Raw genomic sequence first — 18,104 nt, forward strand, 5'->3', positions numbered from 1 at the left:
GGGAAATGAGACCCACCCATAAAAGGAAAAGGGTTGGGGTATAGACTACCTTTCTGCAAATTTTGAAGAGCCAATCCACAAAAGGAAACTCACCAAGAGTAAAGTTTTATGTACACTAAATTTCCCTTTCTGATTATTTTGGTCCTTTCTTACTTGAGTATAATCAAGGATAAATCTCACACAATGGCAGCTGCTAAAGAGAATGAAATGCCTCTCTGTCTTCAAGAAACCAAAATCTATTCATTAATTTACTTTCATTGAGGTTTTTCATACCCATTTATTCACATTTTTGAACATGAAACATGAAACTACATAATAATTAAGTGGCTATCAATACGATTTTATTTACACTTCTCATTCACTTCCTCCAAACTTCATTGGGTCATTGGCTGGTCAACATTCAAGAGGGCACAAAGGAATATGTTCTTTGTCTTGAAGAGTTTGCATCTTGGAAAATACTTGGATGTACATTGAGCTGAAATGCACCTCAACTCTATGAAACACTTGACTTTTGACCACAAAACAGCCCCCAATGAATTGCATTTAGCTTTGGTATTCCAGTTATAAACACTATGACCTTCTATTCAGTCATTGGAAGTTTACCTAGTTTCTCTGCTTAAATTTAAGTTCAAAGATGCCCAGACACCTGCAAGGTTGGCTGAGTGCCAGGCAGGCAGAGTAACGCTCTCTCCCCTTAAATGCAGCTACTTACAAATCATGATCCAATTTTAACAGGAACCTCTTGCTTTGTGTCAGCTTCTATGCTTCCCTGGTTGTTGAGTTGCTGGAATTGCTTCTTTATGCAAATTTCAGGACACTAGTCATTGTTATTTCTCTTGTCTACATTAGAATTTTCACCCAATGACACAAGTACATGATGCTGCCTGAGTTTAACACCTGATCCTAATTATTTTTTCCCCAAAATATTTTCTCTGCCTCCCATAAAACTGATTAAAATATCATACAATGAATAAAGCAGCCTAGAAAAAAGAAGAAAATAAGGGAAGTTACTGTGTAACCTCTACATATCAATTCCTAGCCAGCCTGTCTGGTCTTCTGAGACCCACAACCCTTCAAAGATCGTCTCCTTCTCACTCTTTCAACCTCATCTTGGGCTACTCCCCCAAATGAACCTCTGCTCCAACTACATTTATCTACCCATTTTCCTTCTGTCTCTTTGAAAGGGAAGAAAAAAAAAAAAGGCTGGACAGCCACTAGTCTGCAAAAAAAGGACACCCATATTCCTCCCTCTAGTCTCACCTTACATCATTCTCTTGACATACCGTCATCTCTTCAAACAAGTCCTCCTCCTGCTTCAAAAGAGAATTCAAGATCCTTTACTTCCATGAAGCTCTTTGGACCACCTTAAACCTTACTTTACTCTCTCTTCCTAACCCCTACAGCATTTCTCATCCATCCCGGGCATTAGGCACAGAATACATGCTTTGTAGTAGACACAGAACACTTTTGCAGCTGAAGACTTTTTTTCTTCTTGGTCTTCCTAAGATAAACCAGAACTAAGGCAAGTCATGATTAATAATAGTTGAGGTTTGGTTGCAACAACAGATGACAAAGTGACTTGTCTTTAGCTCTTTGAAGACAAGGTTCTGCTGAGCAATGGGGTTTGCCCAAATTTTCACCAAAACCTAAATTAAGTTGAATTAAGCCATAGCTCTCTGTAGGGAAAAAAAAGTTTTCCACCTCTGAATTGTTAGCTTGAAAAGTTCTGTATAAAGAATTTTGTCTTATTTCTGTCTGAAAACTGTAAAATTCCCAGTAATACCATTAAAGTAGTCAAGGCTTTTTATAACATCTCTTTTTTGTTGCCCTCTCACCTGTTTTGTTGCCCTCTCAAGCTGTTGTGGGTGGCCAGGACAAACTCTGAGAATGCAGCTAGTAAAATCCACATACTACAGATGAACTGAGCAATATACAGAAGGAACTCATACCACCAAAGAAACACCAGCTAAGCAAGGAGAGGCCTGGCTTTCTAAACAGTGAGGGGAGACCAGTAAAACCAGCCCAGTGTCTGTGATTCCTCCCACTTTCCTGGTTTTAAAGCCCAAGCTACTGCGAGAGGGATCAGGTTACATTTGCCAGCTGCCCCAGAACTTTCCACTTAACCCTTTTCAATCCACCACCTGGATGTTACACTTCCATTTCACTCAGAAGAGCATCTTCCACCTTTATATTTTCCCCCATGTTTTCCTCCCAACATACAAGTACCCGGCCAACCCCCAATGCCACTCCACCCCCATGAAGCTACCTGCACCCACACTGACTTCGTGCCTCCACCTCATCACTAGAGGCCTGTGTTGAGGTCAGACACCTGGTGTGTCATATTCCCAATGCCTAACACAGTGTGCAAATCATAGTAAATGTTTTTGTTGTAAGTAAATGCACAGTGTTTGTTGAGTGAATGACTACCCCTTTGCACACCTAACTGCTGTGAGCAGTCCACAACAAGAAACCTCCAACTATAATTTTTTCATCATAAGCAAAAAATTTGCCCAAGATCCTTAAGTTGTCAGGGGTCTGAAGACTCATTCTCTGACTCATTTATTCATTCACTAGCCATTTTTGAGAGGCAACTGTTTTCTTTTTCTTTTTTTTTTTTTACCATGCAGTACAGCTTTCAGGATCTTAGCTCTCTGACCAGGGAAGGAAGCCACGCCCTCGGCAGTGAAAGCACAGAGTCCTAACCACTGGACCACCAGGGAACTCCCTCAACTGTTTTCTAATTAACTAAGAATGGAGGATAGGTTTTAGAAACTTTTCCTTAGGGATCTAATATGCCTGAATAGATGCAAGGATTCTCTCTGAAAACTGGGGAGGTTTTCTTTAGAAGGCAGGGGATGAAGAGCTGGATAAATGGAATCTCTTCTTACAGTCCTCTTGTCGCTAATTGCTAGAAAATCACTGGCAGAAAATCTGTGAGCACATAAGACAGCATCTGTAGCATGTAAGTACATAACCTTGGATATTTGCTTGCCAGGAAGGAGCAGAATGTATGGTTAAGAGCACAAACTTTGGTATCAAACAGCCTGGGCTCTGTTCTTAGTTCTGCTCCTGAGTTTGGGAGTAAACCTGGGCGCCTCAGCCCATGTTCTGATGAATCTAGGAAGAAGCTGACTGGGCAGTAGAACTAAACTCTTGAATCCCCCTTGAACAATCACTTTTATGAGGGAAAGTTTTTGAGTTAACTCAGTGCTGCCCTGGGAACCGCTTCTCAGCTGGAGGCAGTTGGACATAGATAATCTCAGCCTTAGATCTGTCACAGCTGCTCTTTCCCCCTTTTTATCACTTTATAGTTCAGCACACAGAGTCATTTCTGTGATCGTGAAGTGTTTTCCTGATAGCCAGCTCAGCCTCTACACGCTTACTGCCCTAACTCTTCCAGTAGCCATTTCTAGAAAAACGGAGCTTCCTCCGGTGGTTTTAGAGTCAAAGATACCAAAAACTAGAGTCATTTGTGTTTCTCCCTCAGTGGAGAGAGGTCAGAGGGTCACTCTTTCAGGTTGCTTTTGCCTGCTGATGGCGGAATCAGGCTGGGAGGAGATTAAGAGCAGAGATGGGAGAAGAGACAGTTTTACAAAGGGAGATATGGTGGGAGTAAGGGAAGAGAATCATCCATGTTCATTCACAGAGCACTTTATAAAGGCCCATAAGTGGCACAGGAGGGTCTGTACCTGCCATCACTGAAGGGGGCCACACGACAGACATTTACCTTTGTAACCAAAAAAATGGCATTCCATGATTTAATAAACCATGCACCTCTCTAAGCTTCTATTTTCTTATCTATGAAATGGGAATAATATACCCAGAGAAAACCATAGTTCAAAAAGACACATGCACCGCAATGTTCATTGCAGCACTGTTTACAATAGCCAGGACATGGAAGCAGCCTAAATGTCCATCAGCAGATGAATGGATAAAGCAGATGTGGTACATGTAAACAATGGACTATTAGCCATAAAAAGGAATGAAAATGGGTCATTTGTAGAGATGTGGATGGACATAGAGACTGTCATACAGAGTGAAGTAAGTCAGAAAGAGAAAAACAAATATCGTATATTAATGCATATATGTGGGATCTAGAGAAATGGTAACGATGAACCAGTTTGTAAGGCAGAAATAGAGACACAGATGTACAGAACAAACATACAGACACCAAAGATAGCTGGGGGGGTGGGGGAGTGGGATGAACTGGGAGATTGGGGTTGACATATATATGCTAATATGTATAAAATAGATAACTAATAAAAATAAAATAAAATAAAGGAAAAATAAACGGGAATAATATCTAACACAAGGTTTAGCCAGTTTTTCTGAAAAGGGACAGCATCTTCAACTTTGCATGCCATACTGCCTCTGTTACAACTACTCAACTATGCCACTGTAGCATGAAAGTAGCCTAGACAATACAGAAAGGAATGGGCAGATTTGGTCCACAGGCCACAGCTTGCCATCATCTGGTCTAATCCCCTGGTCTAATATGTAGGCTGTCAAGAGGATTAAATAAAATAATCCAAGCAACATATTTTTGTATAGCATGCAGATCAGCACTCAGTAAATATTAGCTATCATCACTGCTCCGATTTTAGACTCGCATGTGTATGCACTACCTTTGCTCAGCCCAGTGAGTGAGGTAGTCCTCAGTGCTCCCTGGGAGATATTTTTGCCCTCCCCATCTTGGGCAAATGGAGGGTGTCACAGGTTGGGTTCTCTGGGAAGAACCCTGAGATAGAGTTTAGTGTACAGTATGTTTATTTTAGGACTGTCCTTGGGAGTCACCCTGTGGAAGGAAGGGGAAGGAAGAATGATTGGACAGAGGAAGAAGTCGAGCTGCCCAACTGCAGACTGAGCCAAACCCACAGGGATCTCTGAAGCTAAAATGGGCATTAGAGTTGTCCCGCGTTGGGTCAGAGTGGCTGGGCCTCGGTGCTCCCACCCGGAGCAGTCCCTGGATGTGGGCTGCCCTGGGAAGGGACTGCAGCGTGGGCTCCCCTGGAGGGGCTGACAGGTGAAGACTGTCTGCTGACAGCATGCCCAGCAAATGGGGTGTCAGGGGTGGGAGGGAAAGATGTGACCCATTCTGACCATGAATGGTGCCTAGAAAGGACACATGGCATTTGCAAACCAAGCATTTACTCGTTGCTGCAAGACCCTCCACAGCTCCTTCCCTCTGTAGGGACCAGCAATTTCAAGATGGTGGCTGCTGCATCAGGCCTGGGTCAAAGAGGGACAACAGTGAAGAGAGTTTCCCATCAATGGTACTGGAAACCTAATGTGAGCAAGACTTAAATCGGACTTCTTTAAAGCCGCTGAGATTTTAAGGTTGTGTGTGGCTGCAGTATTGTTAGCTTTCTATCATGAGTCCTCAGCTGCTGCACTGGATGCACTGGAAGGTGTTGCAGTGAAGACACACCTGATAATCTTACAAAATCAGGGAACTGGTTTGAAACCACCATCATCATTGCCAGCATCTCATAGCTAACACCTGCATTTCCATGAATTTTCTAATTTAATGCTCATAACAACCTATGTATAACACAGGTATTATCACCCTCATTTTAGAAATTAGGAAACTTATGCTTATAAAGGTTTATTAATTTGCATGAGGCCAGGGGTCTGCAAACTGTAACCTGCAGACCAAATCCAGTTCACTGTCTGTTTTTGTAAATAAAGTTTTATTGGAACACAGCCATGCCCATTCATTACACAGCATGTAATCATAGCTGCCTTCACGATACTGTGGCAGAGTTGAGTAGTTGCATATGGCCTGCAAAGCTGAAAATACTTACCATCTGGACCTTTTCAGAAAAAGTCTGCCCACACTCCCTCTCTCCCCCCACTCTACACAAGGCCTGGTTCCAAACCTAGGTTGTCTGACTCCAGAGACACCACTCATAATTCAGATATAAGTAAACACTGGGTAAGCTTGGAGCCTGTAGGGGTATTATAAAACTTTCCCATTTCCATTATCCTAACTGTACATTTTTTAATTTAAAATTTTCATGACATTTATTTCCAGCATTATGACAGACTCCATATCATGAAAATCCTCCCCTAAAAATCACCTATAAAATTCTGAATAAAATGAATAGCTGACTTGGCAAGAAATTAAGGTTAAATCCTCAGGGTCTAAAAATGAAGTGGAAGCCAGAATCCAGAATGAGCATGGTAAATGCTCACTCAAGCAGGCAGTGGACCCCAATGGCATTTGCCAGTTTTGGGGAGACATGACAAGGCAGGTGAGTGTCACCAGAGAAACCTTGGAATGAGTCCCTGAAGGCCCAAATTTCCAGTGAAAGAGTGGACTAGGAAATATTTGCCCTGCAAAAGAAAAAAAAAAATTTTCTGTGTCTCAGCTTTGATTTGGGTTGGAAGGGAAAAAAAAGGTCTCTACCCGCCAACCACAGGAAATAACCATACCTCGGGCTTGAAGCCTGGGGTTCAGATTCACTCAAATTCACTTGCCTATTTGAAACTATTTTAAACCAAGGAAATTAATTTAAAATAGTCCTTGATTATTAGCTCCCCAGGCACTTGGGCAAAGTAAACGCAAATAAAGGGAATATTCTCTCAAGTTGTCTCCTAAAATTCTCACAGGTAATGCCCCAATAAAAATGAGCTCACAGTGAAAAACCATAAGACCACTCACAGAGCAAGACATCATGGGACAGAACTAGCAGAAACATCAAATAGCAGAATCAGACACACAATGTCTTTAGATGTTAGTTATCACATGTAGCAGAACTTGGCCAACTTTTTCTATAAAGGCCCAGGAAGTATATATTTTAGGCTTTGCAAGCTTTGAAGTCTCTATCAAAAAGATTCAGCTTTACCATTCTACAATGAAAGCAGACACAAGCCGTATGTATGAATGGGCTTAACTGTGTTCCAATAAACCTTTATTTATAAAAATAAGGAATATGCCAGATTTGGCTGCCAGGCCACAGTTTGTAAAATAAGTATGTTTTCAATATTTAAAGAATTTAATATACGAGCAAAGAATGAAATACTATCATTAATATCCAGGCAGATTCTTAACTTCTGGAAGTAAAAGGTATAGTTGAAGTCTTAGGATTCAACATATGAGCTAACTACCAGATCAGAGCAACTGAAAAGCATATTTAGCAAATTGAAAGTTGGATATGACAAAACTACTTAGGCTATAGTACAAAGATGTAGAGGAGGCAAATAGGAAAGAGAGGTTAATAGACATGAAGTTTAAGCAAGAAGTTCTAACTCATCTAATCAGAGTTCCAGAAGGAATGAGTAAAAAGAATGGGAGAGAGACAACAGTCAAGAATTTTCATAGATCCTAATATTTAGGAACTATAAAATATTCCAAAAACTAGTTACACCCAAACCATCCTGGTGAAACTGCAGAAAACTCAAGACAAATTGAATAGCTTAAAAACAGCACCCCCAAGACAGTTTACCTGCTTTATATCTGATTTCTTATGAACAAAAGCAGATACCAAAATACCGTAAGATAATGTCTTCAAAGTGCTGGAAGAAAATAATTGTCAGTCTATAATTGTATATCCAATAAAATTTAAAGAATGAGGATGAGATGGGGTCCCTAGGTGGTGCAGTGGTTGAGAATCTGCCTGCCAATGCAGGAGATACGGGTTCGATCCCTGCTCCAGGAAGATCCCACATGCCGCGGAGCAACCAATACCGTGCGCCACAACTACTGAGCCTGCGCTTTAGAGCCCATGAGCCACAACTATTGAGCCCATGTGCTGCAACTACTGAAGCCCACACGCCTAGAGCCCGTGCTCCGCAACAAGAGAAGCCACAGCAATGAGAAGCCTACGCAGCACAACAAAGAGTAGCCCCCACTCACCGCAACTAAAAAGAAAGCCCACGCACAGCAAAAAAGACCCAACAGAGCCAATAAAATAAACAAACAAAAAGAATGAGGATGAGAGAGGTTTTCATACAAACAAAAACTAAGATAACTTATTATCAACAGACCCTCTTAAGATTTAAAACACAGAAAAATAAAGCAACTTCTTAAAGGTATATGTATATTAGGAAGAAGGAAAAGGACCACAGAAGGGAGTTTTGAGATTTAAGAAGGATGGTAAGCAGGTGAGCAAAGAAAGTGCATTTATCACATGGATAAATCTAAATAAACATCAACACTAATAACATCTAATTTGTGAAGTTAAAAAAATTGGGGGAAGGGATACATAAATGGAGGTAATATTCTGTCTCTTAAAATAGTAGGTACAAAAAATATAGTAGGTACATAAATGTTCATGAGTGTGTGTATGCTCTGTTCTTTTCCATATATGATAGGTTTTGCAAAACATTTTTAATAGAAATAAAACACTGGATAACAATAGCTTATAAGCTGAAAGAGTTAAAGCCCTCTAAGTTTTACGGAGGGAAAACATTATTAAAAACTCTAATCATTAAAAAATTAGAAAAATAATCTATAAATTTCATACTACTAGAGGAGAAAAAAGGGAAATAAGAACTTCACAGGACAAATAGAAAGCATGAAAAAGACAGCAAAAATAAATTGAAATATATCAATGATCATAAAAAATAATGAATTAAACTTGCCAGTTAAAAGTTCATTTTTTTAAATCCAGCTTTATTCTTCTTATAAGAAACACCTGAAACAGAAGCACACCAAATGTTTGAGGGTCACATAATCCAAAAGGGTCTATAAAGCAAATTAATTTTTCCAGTGAACAAAACTACATTCTATTTGCTTTCTGGAATAGCCTTTGAATCCTCATACAAAGTGATGTTATAATAAAACAAAAAGAAATATTGAATATGAAGAGAAAAATGAGAAATGACCTGGGTTCAAAATTAATATTCTCTGACAAACCTAAAAACATGGAAAAATAGTTCCACTTGTGCTGTACCTGCAGAATTCAAGCAAGCATTGGTGGAAACTGGAAGCTTGATGGTGCGTCAAAAATAAATACAATTTATCATTATCCCAATTTTGGTCAAATTTCTTGGCTTAAAAATGGAGTTTACAAAATAATCATATAACATTTCAAAATAACTTGCATTTTGAGACAGGATGCACTTTTCATTGTATTAATAAGACATTGTTCACTTAAATATAAGGATTTTAGGGGGAAATATATAAGAAATCATTCTGAAGTATGAAAGGATTCGAAGAGTCAGGGACAAAAAATTATGTATAAAAGTGAATAATTGCTGCATTAAAATAGAGAAAGATTAGAAAGAACCTAAATGAATAACACAGGAAAGGGTAAAGTGTGATGTATGTGTACAACGAAATGTTTTTATAGCTATTTTAGTGGCATGGGGAAATACCTATGATATGATTAGTAAACAAAATAATATATGAAAATGTAAATACAAAATGATCACAAACATATTTAAATGTAGTAAAATGTGTCTAGAAATAAGATTAGTTAGAAAAACAAAAGAATATTAAGTGATAAGAAAATGAATAATTTGTATTTTCTACTTTATATTTTCCAAGTTTTTACGAGAACTTTCATAATCAGATAACAGAATAACTTTATTTTATATATTTAATATTTTGTTAGTTTATATATATTATGGCCCAGAATTTCTGTGAATGAAATAGTACAGGGAAAATGAATTCTGGAAAAAGACAACGTGGCAAACCTTTAGGAGAATGTTTTAAGAGACAGGAACATTGCTGTATTTCTAATTAGTGTGTAACTCTATATAAAGCAACTTCCTCACTTCAAAGCTTCCTGAATGTGCAACAAAGCCACACCCAGAGGTTGCTATGGCTACGGAGGTAAACCTGATTAGGTCTGCATTCACTCTGCTGCCAGGTGAGGCAGGAGAAAGACCGTCGGGCTCTGGGAATGAGACAAATCCCCACTTTGTGCCTGTCTTGTCTCCTCCCCCATCTGTCCCTCTTTCTCTCTCAGCTCTCCCCTGTGCCATCTTTCCTCTCTACTCCTTAGCCTTCCAGTGCAGTCAGCACCATCAGACCCTGCTCTTCTTGACTGCCCCCAACCCCCACCTCCCTCCTTTCTGGGCCTCCATGTGGTCTGCACTTTTCTGAGCCCCTCCCCCACCACAAGCTCTGGGAGTCAGGGTTTGTTTCCCACCGTACCCTTGATGCCCAGGACCTGCCCGTGGTGGGTGCCCGATGAATATTTGTTGACCGAACGACTGAATGAACAAATGGAGAGGCTCTTTCTCAGGCTCTACTCTGGGCTCCTCTTCATCCTTAAATACAGTCATTCTTCAAGATTCCACGCTCAACTGCTTTCTCTTTTCCTTCTTTATGGTTTTTCTGAATGATCCCCCCTTCCTTTGTTTTAGCTAACATTCCTATGAACGTGAGCCCAACTTTTCAACTCAACCTCACCTTTTTTTCTCATCTGTATTTCCAACTGCTTTCAGCTGCACCTACAGACACTGCTTATTCTCACCCATAACTCATCATCTTCCTCCCAGTCATCCTTCCTCCTTGAGCTCCAACCACTATCCCCTCAACATTCCAGAAGTAAGCTCAGAGGAGCCTTTTACTCTCCTCCAACCCTCCCCGATGAGGCTGTGTCTCTCTGGAATTGTGTCCCTCTTTTCTATTTCATCCCCACTGTCCCTGTTCCACTTCTCACCAAGATCATCACCAAAGCCTGTGGAGTTTCCTTACTTTGAATCTGCACTTCTCATGGCTGCTGGATTCATTTTCTAAACCATAGAACTCATCACATTCCCGTCTTGCTCAGAAACTCCTGATGTGTCCCATTGCCTTCAGAATAAAACCCAAGCACACAAGGCTCCTCCCCATCTTCATGGGAGATGAGGTCACGCTACCTCCATGACTGCTCACATTTCTCCACCTGCCTGGATGCCATTCTCCCATTACTCTGCTTCTCGAATTGCTCAGCCCCGTGCAAAGTCCACATCAAGTGTCACCTCCTCTGGGAAGCCTTTTCCCAAACCTTTAGTCAGGATTAAGGAAGCTCTCCTCTGTGGTCAGATAGCCTCTCGATGATGCCTCTGTTTGAGCACAGGTCAGAGTTGTGGGCTACAGGTGGATGGACAGAGGAGAACAATAAGGAGCCCTTGAGAACCTAAGCACGAGGGATGGGAGGTCTCGCTCCTAAAGTGAGCCCGGGTGTTTGACGTCAAAACCACTCCTCCTTCCACTTTACCACAATTAAATAATTCATGCCCTACCTCATCTCCTCACTGAACAAGATATGCTCCATTTTCTACCTTTAAAAAGGTCAAAGTTAAATTCTGGCCCATTTCTCCTTCCTCCCTCCTCTTCCCAATTTGGCAGAACCATGAAATGGAAGGGAGGTTTACTGGCTTCGAGAGAAAGTCACTGCCATAGGCAGCTAAAGCAACAGAATATTTTCTTTATAAAAATAATTTTGGCAGAACCTGGTTGTTTTCTGCAGACATTTTAAGCAAAATAAGGGCTGGGATTGTATTTCCGAACAAGTGAAAGCAGCCTCTGTTTAGCTCATGCGTCCCCCTCCTCTCTAGGAAGTGGAAAATTTACAACAGAAGTAACTCCCTTCATCTTTCCATCCTCTTCATAATGCAACCCTGACCTTTGAAGCCTTCACCTTGAGCCAGAGGTAAACAACTAAATAGGAAAAAGAAATGCAAACCCGAGGAAATAAAGAGTTCGTCATACAAAAGTGTTATACTCAAGCCATTGTCTCAAATGTTTTGGATAACTCTAGTTTTTAGTTTAGGAAAGCAAATCTGAAACAGAACAATTACATCACAAAAGGAACATTTATATAGTTACTGGGATAGAAAAACGTTCGGCGAAGGAAAAGCCTGCATGATCTCAATGAGATCCAGGTGGAACAGCCCTTTCAGCAAATGTCCACACACCAGCCCATAAAAATGATGAAAAAGCCACAAGACAAGAATAAAAGCAACAGAGTGCCAGGTGCTCATCCGACCAAACCCACATCCTCTCTGAGCCTGTCCTTTCAAGATGCTCCTATCATCCACTCTCCCTCCCTCCCAAGGGCCTGAATCTCTCTCACACCTTCTGAGGTCTTCTGCTCATTGTCCCCCTTCCTTCCCTCACCAGGCAACCAAATTCTCTCCTGACCCAGGGCTGGGGAGGGCAAGAGGGAGAACAAAATGACCAGTGCAGCTAGTAACAGTAATAACTTAGGAAGCCCTCGCTAAGCGTCAAGCGCTGGGTTGGATGCTTTGCACAGATTATCTCATTTAATCATGACAACCCTAAATGGTAAATCCTATAATTGTTTCCATTTTACAGCTGGGTAAAATGAGGCTTAGAAAGGTTAAGTATCTTGTCCCACATCACACAGCTAGTTAGTGGCAGAACCAGCTCTCAAACTTAATCTGACTCCAAAGTTAATCACTCTAACCAATAGAGTTCCTAGAAGAACACTTTTCCATACACAAGATTATTAGCGAAAGACAGACAGACAGACAGACTAGGAAGGATGGAGCACTAGGAAGTCAGAGGGAAAGTCTTCTGAAGGCATGAAGGAGAATGGGAGTCAAGGGTGAGGAGAATGGGACAATCTGGAGAAATGGCTGGACCACTACTGGTGGTACCTCATACCTCATCCTTAGTTGGAAATGAGAGAAACTTATCAGGAAAAACCCTTATGTGCTAAAAGATTTCTGACTTCAATTCACAGAGGATGGGATGCAAAGAAAGAGAACTTGGAATATTAACATAAGCATGGCCATTCTCACACGGGTGAGATGAGTCACCTGTCGGAAATGCAGCAGGAGAAGGAAGCAGCAGGTTCAAAAAAAGCAGGAAAAAATAGCCTTGTATATGAAAAAGAGATGCCAAAGACACCACGGCCCCATACAGAAAACCACTCAAGAAAAGTGGAAGCAGGATAGAATTACAGGACAAATACAAACAAGGGTCCTTCTGGGGTGAGCCTTTACCACGGATGGCCCAGACAAGGATGAGCCTTTCTGAAGGCAGACCACATAACTACAAGCGAGCAATCACAGGGATGGAGACTTGAACTATCTTTATGTCTTTTGGAATTTACAGTTTGCTAAAATAGAGTTGCTTATAAAAATTTTTAACATTCCTAGCTAACAATATCAGCTCAGATAGAAGGAGAAACTGCCATTCTAGATATAATTTTAACCAATGAGAAAGAACTGGTTTCTGTACAGAAATTACAGGGACCTTGGGAGAACATGACCACATCTTCTGAGAGTCTATAATAGCAAGGAAGGGGAGCATTTCATACATTCTAAGGCAATGTAACAATGAAGAATTCCAGTGAAAAGGAAAAGGATATGTAAACTTGTAAGCCATGGCCACACAGAAAACTTTCTCATAAACTCATGTTTTTTAAAGGACTGGTTCATGAGAGATCATGAGGGACATATAGTCAAGAACCAATACAAAAAATGATGGTTTTCAGGAAGGTTAAAGCCTCAGCTAATGGGGAATTCAACATACATGAGTGATTAAAAAGGTGTTCCGTGCAGAGTTCAGTTCAGAGAGAGAGAATGCGGGGGGGGGGGGGGGGGGGGAGGAAGAGGAGGAAGGAAGGAAGGAAGGGGAGAGAACATAAGATAAAAGAAAGGAAGAAGATGAGGACAAGGAGTGGAACAAGGAAGTGACAGATCCAGGAAGAGAGTGTCCTGTTAACATGCAACTAAACTTCCAAATTGATAAATACTTAGATTCCATCTTCTGGAGTAAGGAGAATAGATTTTGAATTCTAATTGTGCAGCAAAGGAGACCATGAAAATAGGAAAGTGGGGCCTAACTTACTCCCCACAATAAGTTAGGGAATAAGAAAAATCTAGGCATACAGATTATTTCAAACCTCCAGGTCCAGACAAATTATATTACAGAGTGCAAAAAGAATTTGCGGATATAATTTCAGAGCCACTGGCAGTGAGTCTGAAAAATCATAAGGCATAGGAAAGAAGCCAGAAACCTTGGGAAATGTTTTATTTTGCAATATATTGGGGAAAAAACCAACACTTCCTGAAAACTAAAGATCTATAAGCTGGGTACGATTCTCATCAAAGAGGGTGAGTCCTACTGGACCCGGTGGTGGTCAGAACAAATCTGCTTTCTTAGAATGAGGGATGTTATCAAACAACCAACAGAGAATGATCACTGTGATAAGAAAGCTGGAAGCCATGCAGCACAAGGGAAGATTCAGAGGTGTGTATAGCACAGACATCAGATGACTAAGAGTATCAAAGGTTTGAAATGTCTGTATAAGAAGCTGTAGAGTCGCAGGTTTTTGTAAATTACCTGTTTTATATATAGTAGTGTGTGTATGTCAATCCCAATCTGCCAGTGTATCCCTCCCCACCCCACTTTATCCCCTGGTAACCATATGTTTGTTTTCTACATCTGTGACTCCACTTCTGTTTTGTAAGTTCATTTGAAGTATTACTACATTCTAATTTGTCCAAATAGCAATCTTTTAAAAGAAAAAAAAAACTAACAATAAAAACTAAAGAATAAACACACCAAAAAAAAAAAAAAAAGAAAAAGAAAAACTGTAGAGTCATTTTGTGTTGCCTTTGAAAGCAAAACTAGAATCAACAGTAGAAACTTTAATTAGGCAGATTTTTCTTTAATATTTGAAAGTATTTTCTGTTCATTCATTCGACAAGTGTTTATTGAGCACCTACTTTGTGCCAGAGACTGTACTAAGCACTGAGGATACATGATAAATATGGTTCCCACCTTTTCTGGACTTAGTCTTGTGAAGGAAAACAATAAACAAGTAAACAAGAAACATAATCACAGATTATAGCAAAGCCAGGAAGGAAAGAACAGGGGAAAGATAGAGAATAACTGTGAGTATTTTATTTTAAATGGTCTTAGGAAAACTTTTCTGAGGAGGTGCCATTTGTGCTGAGACCTATATGACAAGGGTAGAGTTGTGTGAACACTTTGGGACACAGAGAACAGCAGGTGCAAAGGCCCTGAGACTGGAAAGAACTTGTCTTGTTCTCAGAACTGAAAGGAGCCAGGAAAGTAAACTTGGTGAGCAAGGCATAGGAAAATAGGAGATTGTGAGATAAGGTGGAAGAGATAGACAGGAATAAGATGTTGCATCCTAAGGAATATAGAATATGTTCCCAGAGATATGGGAAGCCTTTGAACATTTTGAGCAGGAAAGTCACATGAGCTGATTGATGTGTGTGTTTTGATGGTTATTCCAGCTGCTCTGTGGTAAATGGGTCCGTGTGGGGCTGGTGGGGATGCAGGGAGAGCATTTAGGAGGCTACTTAGCATTTAGATGAGGCCGAAATGTGAACTGAGGGTGTCAATTAGAGAGAAGTTGGAGAGAAGTTTATTTGAATTTTTTTTTTGGAGTAACATAGAATTTACTGATGAATTAAATATGGAGTTTAAGGAACAGGAGGAAAAATGGCTAGAATGATACAAAACTGGACTTGGGTGACAGGCATTGAATGACCGCCTGAGGGGACACTGTAAAATGGGACCTGGAACTGGGCTGGCAGGATGGACTGGAAAGACTGAGGTTAGTGATGACAACAGAAGTCATGAAAACACATGTCAAGCACCTACTTCATGCTATGGGTCTACTGAAAGCTCCAGAAAACAGGCTTTTGGTTTGGCAGAATTTTTAAACTGCAACTGTTATAAACCTTATCACAAGCACATTTCTATGGAAACGTACAGTGCTCCCGGTGAAAACAAGAAAATTAGCAAAGTTGCATGTATACTTTGCTATACGTATATGTATATGTACCGTATATGTATAATACATGCATATTATACATACATTTTATGTTATTATATATACTATACATTGTATATACATATGGCTTATAAAATTGTAGTCCTTTGCTCATAGCTTAACATATAGAAGGCACTCATGCTTTCAAGGCATATAATACACATTAATACCCAACAGACACAAATACAAATTTTACCAAAGACAGCACAACATTCTCATCTTGCTACATCATCAGGAGAAACTCTCTCTTGAAAAAAGTTTTTGAAATTGGAGACTTAAGCCTTTCTCATATCAGGATAGATCCCCCAAATGAATCCTCTCATTCCTACTTCACTCCCAATAATCTCACCGTCCACTTATCAAAAAATTCCTACCTTCAAGTATCATAAATATTGGGTGCTAACAGCCATGCACATGAGAATGCAACTGTGGCAAGACTTCCTTGCTGGAATATATCAATCTTCAAAAGGTAACCAGGCCTAAACCACAGATAACCGTTGAGACTAGATCTGCTGTGTTGCCAGACATTTATGTCACATCCGTCTGGCATCAGTTAAACATCAGGGTTTAAACTCCAGATCACAAGCAGTGTGACCTCAGCCACACCATTCAAGCTATCCATAGTCAGGCCACCTAAAATATCATCGATGGAATGAAGTTTATGTGGGAACCTAACCCCGGGTCCTTCTCTCAACATGAAACTCATTTGACATTTAATGTTCTTTGTTGGAAAGGAAAAAGAGGCGGAAAACAGAAGGAGCAATACTGGCCAGCAGGTGTGATTTTGCATGTTTCTTATTCAGGGGCCTAGGCTGCGGTTTCAACTCCAATAGGGTGTTTTGTCTAACTGTCTGGGCTGTAACGTGTGTTATTCCACAAACAATGTGTCACACCATGAGAGTTGCATATTTGGGGACAGAGATAGAGAGCTCATGCCATATGGTAAAAGGCATGACTCTTGTCAATTATTATCCTTAACGGCAGGTAATTTCTTAGACTGGATGTCATGGTCTCATCAGAACTCTGTGTCTATTGAGTGCTAGGTGATAACCTTGACCAGGCAAAGATGACCAAGAAGACACGGATGTTTAAAACCACAACGTATAAATAGCTAAAGAGTTTTCACACAGTAGCAACTTCTGGATAGTTCTTTGGAGAAAACAATGTTTGAAAAAGACAGATTTTACTACCAGATGCCGGTTTTGGCATAGATAACCTTCATGCGGTTAAGGATAGGTCTTAAAAATATCTACTTTTGATTTCTTTTTTCCATTTCACATTTGTTTTATCCAGCTGTGCTAGTGAAACGTCTTTGTAGAAAAGTACACAGTTTAAAAGATAACAGAGTCAGCCAGTTGAATAAAACAGTGCAAAACAACGCAGCCTCAGTTCAGCATGCCCCTCTAAGAAGGATTCAGCACAGCCAAGAGTAGGCATTTGGGGGAGCTTCTCTTTTTAAAAATCATCCTACTGATTATCTGCGCAACACCAGGGGAGTCAAGAAAAAACAAGCATTGCCAAACATTCTTTGAACAACAACAGCAAAAAATAAGTCCTAATAATACTAAGCAAAGGCTGGATATTCTGAAATTAAAATTTCATGCTAACTGATTTGTATAAAAAAAAATCATCCTACTGGCATTCTGCTCGTTATCCACAACAGAAGAAAAAAATAATTTTGAGCTTTTGCATAAACGTGAGAGAGAAGTCTGCACAGAAATCTGGACCTGCAGCCCAGAGAAGCAGTGAAAGGCAGAAAAGAGAAGGCTGGAGTTTAGAGCGGCAGGTTGAGACACTGAAAAATAACAAAAAGATTTAGAGAATAGTAATAGGGAAGGAGAGAAGAAAAACAGCTTGGGCCCCTCTGGGAACTCTCTTTTCCTGAGTCATCAAACCCTTCTGGTTTCCCCTTGTCTGGAATCACTGTCCACAATGCTAGAAACAGTATGTTCTCATTTTCCATTTTGAAAAGACAAACAACCACAAAAAACAATTTTAGGGTAGTTTTAGTACAGAGGAGAGAAAATTTTCTTTGCACCCAATTAATTAGGATACTGGGGGAAAGGGAAAAATGCTAAGGGGAGGGGTGCCAGCAGTGACAAATGTTGCCAGGAGTCCCACCCCACGACTGGCTTTCGGTCATGGCCACCGAGGCACCAGCCTCAGAGAAGAGTGGCGAAGAACGGGCCTGCTTCAGAGTTGATTCCATTGGGCAGATCTGTATTGAATATTTATGACAGCCTTCCTGCAGATTCTGAGAACTACATGGCCTAGGCAGATTTTCTAAGGCAGTGCCGACACTTTGATCTTCCAGGGGCTCTGACATCTGTTCTTGTCGTCTGCACGTTTGTATGTTCCTAGCAAAGCTCAAAGCAAGACCATAGA

The sequence above is a fragment of the Hippopotamus amphibius genome, chromosome 7 (assembly GCF_030028045.1).
Source record: "Hippopotamus amphibius kiboko isolate mHipAmp2 chromosome 7, mHipAmp2.hap2, whole genome shotgun sequence".
Taxonomy (NCBI): domain Eukaryota; kingdom Metazoa; phylum Chordata; class Mammalia; order Artiodactyla; family Hippopotamidae; genus Hippopotamus; species Hippopotamus amphibius.